The sequence below is a fragment of the Tachypleus tridentatus genome, chromosome 10 (genome assembly GCF_004210375.1).
Source record: "Tachypleus tridentatus isolate NWPU-2018 chromosome 10, ASM421037v1, whole genome shotgun sequence".
NCBI classification, from domain to species: domain Eukaryota; kingdom Metazoa; phylum Arthropoda; class Merostomata; order Xiphosura; family Limulidae; genus Tachypleus; species Tachypleus tridentatus.
In genome coordinates, this window is record NC_134834.1 from 131,234,832 (window position 1) to 131,246,920 (window position 12,089).

Sequence of the window (12,089 nt, forward strand, 5' to 3'; positions counted from 1 at the left end):
GGTATATGAATAGATTTTTTCCATGGCTAGGTGGGTTAAGGCGTGCGACTCGTAACCTGAGGGTCGCGGATTCGAATCCCCGTCGCGCCAAACATGCTCGTCCTTTCAGCCGTGGGGACGTTATAATGTTATGGTCAATCCCACTATTCGTTGGTAAAAGAGTAGCCTAAGAGTTGGCGGTGGGTGGTGATGACTAGCTGCCTTCCCTCTAGTCTTACACTGCAAAATTAAGGACGGCTAGCGCAGATATATTGCCATAACTGAAAGAAAAAGCGATTGAACCCCATCTAGTGTCTAAATGCTGTCCTATACATCTGAGCTTCAGTAATAGATTCTAATTTAAGCATGATAAGTTACCTATAATGCGAATACCAAGCAGTTAGACTCAATTTCACTTCTAATCGCCTCACGTTCAAACTAAAGTATAGGCATGAATTTCTGCACAAAAGTATCTACCATTAAAGTTTAGAATTATCTAAAACCATCGTCTTACTGTGATCTTTGATTTCACCAACTGATATTGGTATTTGCACTTAATTCCTGTTATATACAATAAGTAGCAACAGGAAACGTGAATAATTCCCATAGAATTTTAAAACTTAAATTTTTTTAAATATTTTTCTCTAAAAATAACAGTGTTATTGAATTTACCTAAATTGTAAGTCCACAGACATTCCACTGGAGGGGGTAGGGTATATAGTTTGTTTGTTTATTTTTGAATTTCGCGCAAAGCTACTCGAGGGCTATCTGTGCTAGCCGTCCCTAGTTTAGCAGTGTAAGACTAAAGGGAAGGCAACTAGTCACAACCACCCACAGCTAACTCTTAGGCTACTCTTTTATCAACTATTAGTTGGATTGACTTTAACATTATAACGCTCCCACGGCTGAAAGGACGAGCATGTTTGGTATGACGAAGATCCGAATTCGCGACCCTCGGATTACAAGTCAAGTTAACCACCTGGGCATGCCGCGCCAGCTATATAGAGTTAGTACAGAAAGAGAAGACACAATCAATGCAGAACATTGAAAACGGTATATAAACCATTATACGAAGACCTTAATGTTGGGGTGAATCGATTTAACGTGGTTGAAAAATTAAAGTACCAACAACAAAGAGGATGCCAACACAACGAACCACCAACAAATCTCGTAATTAACAGATCCAACCGACAATTAAGCAATGATGAGATACATCTACTCAACAAAGGACTCGGCTTCGCAGTAACACCTAGAAATATTCCATCCATCGAAATGAAAGTTTGCCTGGAAGACCAAGATAGAAGACTGGTGATCCACTCTACACAAACTGAAAACTTCAATACAACAACGGAAAACAACAATCAGAAGGAAGACAACTTTGACAACAATTCCATCGACAACCAACAACTCATCTTTCCAAGTAGAACTGAAAACATCTATTTCCCTGAAACACCTCAAAACGGTATCTTAAACAACTTTTTCAAAGAATTTTCACACAAAACCATCAACATAAATTCACAGAAAAGAAAACTAAAAACAAACCTCACACGAAAAGATATTGTTTCTATAAACAACTTAAAACAAGACAACAACATCAAAATTCTAAAAGTAGATAAAGGCAATGCTATAGTTATAATGAACACAAATGAATTCATTCAAAAAATAAACAACATCTTATCAGATACAAACAAATTTAAACTAATAAACACAAATCCAACTGAAACACATAAAAAACAAATGAACAAAATACTCTTACAAATGACCAAACCAACACAATATCAGAAAACATTTATTCTTATCTACGAATGACCGGCTCGCACCACCAAACCTCACAAACTCGATTGTCTATTACGACTCATAATGTCGACCTATGAATCATACAACTACAACCTCCGTAAATATATAGCATGGGCATTTTATAAATATGTAACATCAGCCGGCTTCTTTTTCAAAGATTCTTTTAACTTTAAATTTAACTTTTAAATTTATTTAAAAATAGTGGAAAAAATTATATTCATACACTTGGACTAACAACATATCCCAAGATACAACAGAGTACAAAACCTTACACTGCTGCATACCATATGTTCCAGACATCAGCGAAAAAACGTATAACAAAACACAACTTTCCAGTAAACACCAGATTTATTCGAAAACCAGATGCAAAACTAAAGTCCATACTATTTAAAAATTACACTGACAAACACAACACCAACATAATTTATAAAATACAATGCAACAATTGGAACGACTTCTATATTGGAGACACAAGCAGAAAAATGGAAACCAGATTTATAGAACACAAAAAAACACTTCCACACGTTTTTGAACACAGCAAACCAAATTACCACAACATAACCATAGAAAACACCCAGATGCTAAGTAGCGAAACAAATATATACACACACAATATCAAAGAAGCCCTACTTATAAAACAACCAAAACCAAAATTAAACCAATATAAAAAAAAACACCTTTATACCTATACTAATTAACAACCTCACATCCAACTTCAGTGCCCGCTACAATCCCTAAGACGTGTCTGGCAATGGCCAGTAGCAAACTCTTTCTTTGTTAACCTGAAGATGACCTAGGAAGGTTGAAATGTTGTTCTCTACTTATTAATAAAAGTGTTAATACCCATACCAGCCGTTCTGAGGTACATAGCAGTGTTTAGTATGTGACCAGACACCAACATTGCAAGTTAAACAAGTTTGTGAACGATTAATTGATGTTTTCATTTTTAAAAATCAAGACACTATTTTAAAGATAAGTAACGAGAGACTTGATAATTGTGCATTGACTGTAAAATTCAGAATTGAGTAGACCAGAAAGTGTCGGGCTGTGGATGCTATTTACCATAACGTATGTAACATGAACTTCAAACATGGAGAATAAACACTCAAATGTTTTCCCACTGATGAACCACTAACAAATATTCGCTGCTTTTTTTTAGAAATTGATAGTTACACAGAGACTAATGTCTATGTTCAGCTTTTACTTCGACAAGAAAGTTGAAAGAACATTTTAAAGATAATATTGTTATTACTAACATGGATGGAAAAGCCGATGTTTAGTCTTCATGGAAACAGATTGTCAATTTCTTATGAAGTTTGGTATAATTGAAACATTCATATCCCGACCTTGGAAAGTTTGTGTCTTGTTCACAGCTATCACATTACAGTGCAACGATGTGAATACGTCGTGAGTAGTTTTTTTCCTCATAACATAAAAGTATCACGATTAGGCTAATAGAAGTATGGTTTATATTATAAATATTATAATAACACACATCTGCATAAATTTTTATTTAAATTAAACGACAAATAAACTGTTTATAAACAAATAACCAAAAATAGGAGGAGCAGAAAGTGTTCGTACAGTTCAGAACGTGTGAAAAAACTAGTATTCCCGTAAAAATTTTGTTTAGTTTGGCGAATAAACTTTATTATACAATTTCAGAACTAGACACTGGGTTCATAATTATTGGAATTTAGCCAGCAAAAAATTTACTTCCGGCAATTTAGCGCTGTCTCCGTCATTATCTGCTTGGTAATCATGGCGAACAGGAAACAACTGTCCAGTGATTTGAAAAACTAAATTATTATAAAATACAAATCTCGTGTGTCTGTTTCCGGTATCGCTACACAACTTAATGTGCCGAAATCTACTTTTCAAAGCATAATTGTTAAGTTTAAGCTTACAGGATCAACTGCTAACCTCCCTCGTTCCGGACGCCCCACCAAAATTCCAGAGAGAACCAAGAGGAAAGTTCTCAGAGAAGTTAGTAAGAACCCTCGTTTAACACGTAATGAGCTACAGAAACTGGTCAAAGAAACTGGGGTTGAAGTAAGCACCTCTACAGTTATGAACATGTTACGCTGTTCTGGGTTCAAAGCATGCCGTCCTCGTAGAACTCCATATTTAAAGCCTGTTCATTTAGAAGCACGATTGAGGTATGCAAAAGAGCATGTAGATACACCCTTTACCTATTGGAAGAGTATTCTTTGGTCATACAAGACTAAAATCGAGCTTTTCGGCCACAATGGTGTTCGCTATATTTTCTGTAAGAAGGGAAACGAAATCTTCCAAAGAACACCATCCCTTCAGATAAACACGGAGGTGGTTCGATCATGCTATGGGGTTCCTTCAGCTCTTCTGGTGTAGGCAGTCTTCACCGCGTCAATGGAATCATGAAAAAAGAAAAGTATGTTGATATATTAGGCACTTATATCAAGAATGATGCTCGGAACTTGCAGCTTGGGCATCGTTGGATTTTCCAACATGACAATGACCCTAAGCACACATCGAAATATGAGCAATCCTGGTTGCAGAGGAACCATATAAATGTTCTGGAGTGGCCATCGCACTCACTCGATCTCAACCCAATTGAAATCGTTTGCCATGAGTTGAAGACCAGGGTTCATCAGCGTCATCCGAAAAACTTGCAAGAGTTAGAGGCCTTCTGTGAAGAAGAATGGAAGAAAATACCAGTCGAATACTGTCAAACGATAATGGATTGCTATGAGGAGAGATTGCGCCAAGTAATTTACCTGAAAGGCTACACAACTGACCATTAAAGTCGACGCACAAACACTTTCTGCCCCTCCTATGTTTGGTTATTTGTTTATAAACAGTTTATTTGTCGTTCAATTTACATAAAAGTTTAGGTAGATGTGTGTTAGTATAATATGTATAATTATACTGTACGTTCATTATCCCAATCATGATACTTTTTAAGTTATGAGGAAAACACTACTCACGACGCAGGGATACGAACACTTTCTGTCGTAACTGTAGTTCCAAGCAAATCCAAACCAAGTTGAAATTCATGTAAACTTATAAATAATACAGAAATTATTTCCATTAGACAAATTAGGCGTTAACTGGCATAAGATCGAGTGGATTGGTCTTTCCTCATTGAGTATCAAAGATCTTTTTGAAGTTCATGCCTCCAATGAATTTGCAATCCTTAATACTTTGTCAAGGATTTCATGACCCTTAAAACCTTCAACATTAGGCAAACAGTGCGAATTAGCACATATAATGGGAAATATGCGGTAGATAGCGTCGTGATAGCATTTACTTAATTCTATATGTTTCTAATTTCTCTAATAGAAACAGTATTTTATTTAAAGATGATTTTTTCTATTGTCCAAGTGCTAACCAAAATGTTTTTTGAGATAATGTGGTCTTTGTCTATTTAATAAATATCATGCATATTATGGGTCAGTAAAAGTGGAGGGTTTGGGTGTTTGACTTTGAATTTCGCGCAAAGCTACACGAGGGCTACATGCACAAGCCATCCATAATTTAGCAGTATAAGACTAGAGGGAAGGCCGCTAGCTATCACCACCCACCGCCAACTCTTGGGCTACTCCTTTACCAACGAATAGTGGGATTGATCGTACATTATGACGCCCCCACCGCTGAAAGGGCGAGCATGCTTGGCGCGACTGGGATCCGAACGAAAGTGGAAGGAAAGAGAGAGTTTGACTTGGTTGCACCATTGCATTCATTTACTTTCTAGCATTCACATTCTCTTTAATGTTCATCAGTGATAATGGTTTAGTGTGACTTTAAATACCCAGTAATGTGTGTCCGCAGTTCAGGTCAAGAATTAAAGGTACCTATTCCCTTACTCAAAAACGAGTTTAAAATCTATTTTACGGATGTGAGATTGATTTTAAATTCCATTTTACTGTTGCTGTTTTGAATTAAACAGAAAGATACACAATGGGCTATCTGGGCTCTGCCCACCATGGGTATCGAAACCCGGTTTTTAACGTTGTAAGTCCGCAGACATATCGCTGAGCCACTGGGGGGGGGCTCCCTTTTACTTTGTTGTGTTTATTGCAGCGATTATTACTGCTTCTGTTAACGTTTTTCTGGTTGTTGTTAAAGTTGTTCTTTTGTTAATTTTGTCATTGGTTGTTTTTATTATTTTAAAATCATATGCAATATTATAACTCGTTTCATGAAAGTGTTCAAGGAAAACATTTTTTAATTTAACATAAAAGCATGTTTACAAATGAAATTTGTTAGTTCTTTTCAGATTTATTCAATTGACTATATCCGTATAAAAGATAAATAATAATTTACATGTTATTTTTATTCTCATTTTTGTTGTATATTTTGTTTTTTGTTTGTTTTAAGGCAAAGGCACATTAGATTATCTGTTGGGTCGACCTCGAGAAGGCGAACTTCAGATTTTAGTGTTGTGAGTCCATAAATTTATTGTTATTATCCGTAGAGTAAAGGGCTTAGCATTGCCTAAGGCGTGCGCTTCGTAATCTGAGAGTCGCGGGTTCGCGCCCGAGTCGCGCCAAATATGCTCGCCCTCTCAGCCGTGGGGGCGTTATAATGTGACGGTCAATCCCACTATTCGTTGGTAAAAGAGTAGCCCAAGAGTTGGCGGTGGGTGGTGATGACTAGCTGTCTTCTCTCTAGTCTTACACTGTTAAATTAGGGACGGCTAGCACAGATAGCCCTCGAGTAGCTTTGTGCGAAATTCCCAAACAAACAAACTTAGAGTAAAAATAAATATTCCTCGCCTCAGATTTTCTTGGACTTTTGACATGTTAATAAATTATTTGAGTATTTAAACAGTAAAAATTAGTTTTAAAGCAATTAACTGAAGGTGAAATTTCTTTTCGTATTTATTTTATTACATGTAGGCATAATCATGAGTACTTCTATTTTATCTCAACTGGCTGACTTGCCTAACACGTTGGTTGAATATGACGATAGAGACATTGGAAACTCTTATTCTCTTTTTTTCAATGAAGCTCACCTGATGACAAAACATTTTGGGAGTCATAAAGGAGCATAGGATTACATATAAATTTAGTGTTTGTTTAGTTGAAGATAAGCACAAAGCTACACAATGGTTTATTAGTAATTTGCTTACTACGGGATATCGAAACACGGTTTCTAACGTTTAAGTCCGGAGACATATATTTGGGCCACTGAAAAGCGCATATAACTTTAAGTGAAGCTCGTTCTCTCTATTATTGTTTAGGTATTTGTTGTTCAAATTTAGTGTCATTACTTCACTACAAAACAGTAAAAGATAAAGAAGCACTAGTCAGGACACTCATTAATGTTCACGTGCCGTTTTTACACCTTGTAGATGGAAAACCTGCATTTGTGTCAGTTTCTTTTTTGTTGGTTCGAGTCACACATATTCATTCATCGCATACACATTTTTACGAACCCTTTTTTTATTGTGGTTTGATAACTTTCATGTTAGTTCGAGTGCTACCTTAAAGCACTGAAACAATACAAGGTGAAACCTTATCTTGACTCATATACAAAGTGTAGTTAGATCGTAAAAACAGCAACAAAGTTAAAACTGAATCATTGAAAACACAAACAAGTCGAAGCGCCATCATGGAAGACATGAATCTGTTCTGTATTAATTATGTCTAAAATTAATACTCACGATGTTATTTTGCTTCATTAGTTAAATTCTCCCTTTTTAAATGTACAGGGATCGTCATGTCCATATTAACTAAAGAAACATATGCTAAAAAGTGATATCGAAAACATATACTGTTATTTATACAGATATTACAAAAGTGCAGCTAATAGGCACGAGTAAAGTTCAAACTACGCAAAGGAACCAAATTATCTGGTCTTTTAGGTCCTCAGTCACAACCTGTATGGTATATAAATCAACAGTAGTTAAACTATTTATGTTCATAGATGTTTCTAAAATCTCTACCACCAAAAAGGCTTAGCCGTAACCTTTAAAGTTAAAAACTTGGTTTTTGTTTTGTTTGTTTGTTTTTGAATTTCGTACAAAGCTACTGGAGGGCTATCTGCGCTAGCCGTCCCTAATTTAGGAGTGTAAGACGAGAGGGAAGGCAGCTTGTCATCACCACCCACCGCCAACTCTTGGGCTACTCTTTTACCAACGAATAGTGAGATTGACCGTAACATTATGACGCCTCCATGGCTGAAAGGGCGAGCATGTTTGGCGCGAAGGGGATGCGAACCCGCGACCCTCAGATTACGAGTCGCACGCCTTAACACGCTTGGCCATGCCGGGCCCTTGGTTTTTGTACGTGTGATGAGTGCAGCGCAAATAGATAACCCATTGTGTAGCTTTGTGCTTAATAACAGTTCAGGGTCTTGGATTTTCATTATGAGTTGGGTTTTATGTTTAAACAATTAATTAATCGTTTTATAATTTAATGATTAGGAGAGTAATTGAAGGATCATATACCACAATATATATCTAGATCTGGAGATGTGAATAGAAATTGTATCATGTTTAGTTTTACAGAAGTTTTTTTAAACGCTCAAATTTAATTATGATTGTTGTTTTGAGTTTCGCGCAAAGCTACATGAAAGGTATCTGCGCTAACCATCTTTAATTTACCAGTGTAAGACTAGAGAGAAGGCAACTAGTTATCATCACCCACCGCTAACTCTTAGGCTACTCTTTTACCAACGAATAGTAGGATTGAACGTGATATAATAACGCCCCCATGGCTGAAAGAGAGAGCATATTTGGTGGAAGACATTTAAATCCGCGATCCCCAGATTGTGAATCAAGTACCCCAACCACCTAACCATTCCAGGCCTATTGATTACGAATAGATGGAGTACGTACGTTTAACATTCCAGACATTTAGTGAATATTTATTTGGAAGTTAGCCTATTAACACTTTTTCTTCACACTACTTCTAACTGAAAATCAAGTAAAATATATCTTATTAAGAAAAAGCTTTAATAGTAATTCTTCTTCCTATAATATGCTATTTTAATGTTAATAAAAGTATTTTTGATCCTTTACTGGCTCTATCATACAACATTAAAGACAACAAGGTTTCTGTTGGTCCATTATGGCTGTTCAGTCTCCACTAAACTTTACTAATTTAAAAAAAAAGAAACAGTCTCAAAGCCAGTTCTTAATAGTTAAGTAAATTAAACCACAATAAATGTATTGCATCTATAACATTCAAAGACCAATCACCTCGTTAGAAAAGTAATACTGTTGAAGCTGAAGATAACAGCTCTTATTGTCCCAAACTTTACAATGTGCTCCAATTATACCATTCTCACCAATAAATATGAAAAATATAATGAATGAGTATTATTTTTTTCCATTAATAATCTTTAGAGGATAATGAAGAAAATTCAATTGCAGTGTTGAATATTGGGAAGTGCTTGAAGTGGAAAAAAAACTTTTGATAAAAAAACAACTAATACACACTTTTAGTCAGATGAGTTTTGAGGTAAGACAAACTACCAAAGGATGTGATATAGAATAACATCTAAGTAAAATTTTCATTTGTTTTGATTATTTTTATTTTTACTTGTTATTGTTTTGATGTATAGTATAACCTTTTATATATATATGTAAAATCGGCTCGTTTGGGTTGAGAAAATATTTTACATAAAAGAGCGAACAACGTTTCGACCTTCTTCTGTCATCGTCAGGTTCACAAAGAAAGAAAGAGGTAACTGACCGGAAGCTGACCACATGTTTGAAAAGGGTTGTGTAACTGAGTGTCGGAATGTAGAGGGCGGTGTTAGATGTTTGAATATATAATTTTATATTATTTATTATATTATTTTTAATATAGGTATAAAGGTGTTCCTTTGTATTGGTTTATTTTGGGTTTAAGTTGTTGTATAAGTAAGGCTTCTTTAATTTTGCGTTTATGTTTGTTTCTTTATTTAGTATTTGAGTGTTTTCTGTGGTTATGTTGTGCTTATTTGACTTGTAGTGTTCGAAAACATGTGAAGGTGACTTTTCATGTTCTTTGAATATGGATTCCGTTTTTCTACTTGTTTCTCCAATATAGAAGTCGTGGCAGTTATTACATTGTATTTTATAAATAATGTTGGTTTCTGTTAGTCAGTGTAGTTTTTACATAGTTTTGTTCCTGGTTTTTTGATTAAATTTGGTATTAACTGGAATGTCATATTTTGTTACTAGTGTTTGCCAAATGTTGGTTATTTGTCTGCTGATGCCGGGAATATATGGTATGCAGCAGTATATGGTTTCGTGATTTTTTGATTCGTGAGATATATTTACTTTTGTTGGTTGATACTTATATTAAATATAATAAAATAAATAATATAAAATTATATATTCAAACATCTAACACCGCCCTCTACATTCCAACACTCAGTTACACAACCCCTTCCAAACATGTGGTCAGCTTCCGATCAGTTACCTCTTTCTTTCTTTGTGAACCTGACGATGACCGAAGAAGGTCGAAACGTTGTTCGCTCTTCTACGTAAAATATTTTTTCAACCCAAACGAGCCGATTTTACATATATATTTCTCTACAAGTGGGTTTTCTCGACATCACTGATAACTTTTTTATGATTCTTTTGAAATATGGTTCCAGAGACTGTGCAGTTAAAAGCAGTAACTTCCTAGCTGTATCCTGTATTATCCCCTGGTTTAAAACACATCAGTCAAATTCAGTTTCCCTGTAATGTTTTTCTCAAGAAAAAAACATGTTCAGAGATCTAAACCTGTCTTTTTTATGACAATTTTTCCATTTAAATTGTCCTCTTTTCTCCTTTGAACCCTTTTCAATGTTTCAGTGTCTACATGTCACTTTCAGATCTAAAACATAGTACACCACTTCTGTCCTTGCATACACTATTGACATGTTTCTTTTCCACTTTTATTTATATTTCATTTGAAATTTTGTACAGTATCATCTCTAGATAATGTTAGTGTTTGAACCCTTAATACCTTTCAGACAAAACTGACATCATGGATGCTTGTCATCTAAAGGACAATAAACTTTCTATATTCTATTCATACTTATTTTAATTCCTATTTTATAATATCATGTACAGGATTGTCTTCACTGCAAACAAAAGATACTTGATTTAGAATTTTTATTATAATGTAAGATTTAGGTATGTTGAGGGAATGAAGATTCGTTGAAATAAATTATAATACTTTACATTACCCAGAAGTCTAATGACAAAACTTTAAAAAATTTCTGAAAGATTTTGATGCAGGTACTAAACTAATTATTATTAACAACCCATTCACATTGCCATAAGCTTATTCCAAGATAGTTTGTGCATGTATTAACACCAATTATTGGTATTGCTACAAAGTTATATTTCAATCTAAAGTGTGATTATAAGTATTTGTTACTTATTTTGTATATTTTTGCCATTTCTTAAAAAAATATTTGGTACTCAATATTTTAATTTAATATATGTTAAAACAGACTTATTTTCTACAAGCAAAATTTGTTTAACAGAATTAATATGCAACTTTTTTTTTGGGGGAGGGTGTTTTGGATTTTGTGGGTCATTGAGTTTCTCCATCTCTTTCATTTCATAGTGACAAGTGTTTATTTTTTGTTGAGCTTCTAATATTCTTATTGATGACAGGCTTTCCTTAAGTTTTGAGCAAGCATCACAAAATTTAAGATAATTTTCAGAAAGCAATATTGAACAGGACAGAAGCAACTGTATACCTGGATGCATAAATTATTTCTAAATCCACACTTGGACATAGGTAATTTAAGTTTTCCAGTTTTAAACTTAACACGTAGAATTTAACCCATTTAAACTGAGCATGAGTAAGTTTCTCTCTAATACCCATGTTTTCTTTGATAGACTGAAGAGAAACAGAAAGGTTGTGTAGACAAGCATGATAGTTTTAAGTGGAATAAAAAATTTTTTCATTGGTCACATTTTGTTAAAGAAATGTTTATTTTTTGTTGTAACTTTGTAAACTTTAATAATTCTCCTGTATGAAAAGATATTCTAACATTTTAATTTTTACGTGTAAAAGAATTTAAAGAAGTTATTTTAGAAATCAAGACGCACGGTAGTCCAATCAACCTGTAAGGGACGTGTTATTAACAGGACTGACAGTTTAGCGATTTTCCATTCTTTGTAGCTCTGACTGTGTTAATCCAAACTATCGCATGTTTTCAATGAATGTGCTCTACTTGACCGTTATTTTGCATATTAAATTTTAAGCAACCTGTTTCGAAATACACAAGATATAAAATCTCCAATTTTGATTGAAATTCTTTTTTTTCTTGGTACAGAAAGTATGAAAAATGTATTTCATAGAAAAACACTCAATTTTACGTGTTTTTTTTTA